Below are 1993 nucleotides of genomic sequence, written 5' to 3'. Positions count from 1 at the left end.
GGGGAGGAAGGTCAATGTACTGTAGCGGCTCGAAGGGAGGGCTCTTCAGAGCCCTCAACTCCGTGGGCAGGTCCCATGTAGGGACGGTGACAGGGCGAGGCAGGTTGAGCCTCCTAGACCCCTTCAAAAAGCGAACAACTAGGTTGTTCCTGCCCACCGACTGGCCAGCTATAGGAGCATGAGAAGCTGCTATGGCTGCTACATAGACCTTGAGCGTGGAAGGGGAACGGCCCTTATCCAACAGCTCTTGCAGGAAGGACAATATCAGAGATATGTCGCATGAGATTGGGTCTGCGCCGCGGGCTGTACACCAGGCGGAGAAGACAGACCATTTAAGGGCATAGAGGCGTCTTGTAGACGGTGCTCTAACCTGAGAGATTGTGTTTAGCACGTTCTTGGCGAGGTTCACAAGCTCCCATCGAGAGGCCAAAGGTGCAGAGCCCACAGCTCGGGCTGAGGATGCCATATCGTTCTGTTCGCATGAGAGAAGAGGTCTCGTCTCAGAGGAATGGGCCACGGGGCTGCCCAGAGCAGCCGGTACAGCTCTGCAAACCAGTGCTGGTTCCTCCAGAGCGGGGCCACCAACAGAACCTTGTGTCTGTGTTCACTGACTCACCTGATTACCTGCGGGATCAGAGCGATTGGGGGAAAAGCATAAAGGAGGAGGTTGGGCCAGTCGTGGGCCAGCGCGTTCCTGTCCTTCGAAAAGTAAGTTGGGCAATGAGAGTTGTCTTCTGAGGCGAAGAGGTCGACCTCTGCCCAGCCGAAGATCTCCCAGATTTTCTGAACCATTTGAGGGTGGAGCGTCCACTCCTCCGAAGGAACGTTGCTCCGAGACAGCATGTCTGCTCCTTGGTTTAACCTGCCCGGTACATGCGCAGCTCTCAGCGAGCGCAAATTGAGCTGAGCCCATTCCAAGAGGCGCTTCGAGGAGAGACCGCCCTGGCGATTTATATAGGACACCACTGCCATGCTGTCCGAACGGACTAAAACGTGGTGTCCCCTTAGGTCTGGCAGAAAGGTGCAAAGGCCCAGACACACTGCCAGCATTGTGTCTGGGCCTTCGCCCAGGCCGTTGATGTGAAGTCGACCTTTCTCTTTCGACCAATGGCCAAAAGCTGGTTTGCCATCGCACAGCACTCCCCAACCTGTGTTGGAGGCGTCTGTCGAGACCACCTTCCTTCTGCAGACCATTCCCAGGGGCACGCCCTGTTCCATATACTGAGGATCTTTCCAAAGGGCCAGGGCTGTTACACAAGGGAGAAGTGGACTAACGTCTCATCCGAAAGACGGTGCTTTTTGTCAGTACAGACGTCCCCATCACTATACTGGGGCGTTAGGACCCACGCAGACCACAGGGTGAGCACCCCCTGCTGGCCTCACTAACACCTCTTCCAACAGCAACCTAGTTTTCCCAGGAGGTCTCCCATCCAGGTACTCACCAGGCTCAACCCCGCTTAGCTTCAGTGGGCAACCAGTCTTGGGCTACAGGGTGATACGGCTGTGGTATATTTGTGGTATATTGATCCACATATTTAAGGAAAAAAATCCATGACTTTTCCAAAACTTTTCCAGGCCTGGAAATGGCTGTTTTAAAATTTCATGACTTTTCAATTTTTTTCATGACCGTAAGACGATGCACGCTGTTAATCACGGAAGATGGTCCTCCATTGCGCGAATGCTCCGTTACCTCTCCCTCCTCTAATCATGCCGGATCCGTCACCCCACTTTGTTCCGGGACCTCACAATTTACAAATTAAGCACTGCCCACAACTGATCGTTTATTTTTTTCCTCGCGTGTCTCGCCTTTGGTAACAACGATTCAAAACGGAAACATTTCAAGTGACACGGGAAAAAGACACGGAAAACTTCAGTGAACATCAGAAAAGCAGCGTGCACATTTCTGGTTAAAAATGAAAGGCCATCAACTGACAAACGGGAAGCATCACCATTCAAGTCAGCAGGAAGAGCCAAAGCTAGTCCACAGTTTACT

Source organism: Sinocyclocheilus anshuiensis, unplaced genomic scaffold, assembly GCF_001515605.1.
Source record: "Sinocyclocheilus anshuiensis isolate Anshui unplaced genomic scaffold, SAMN03320099.WGS_v1.1 scaffold575, whole genome shotgun sequence".
NCBI classification, from domain to species: Eukaryota; Metazoa; Chordata; class Actinopteri; order Cypriniformes; family Cyprinidae; genus Sinocyclocheilus; species Sinocyclocheilus anshuiensis.
This window is presented reverse-complemented; position numbering follows the sequence as displayed.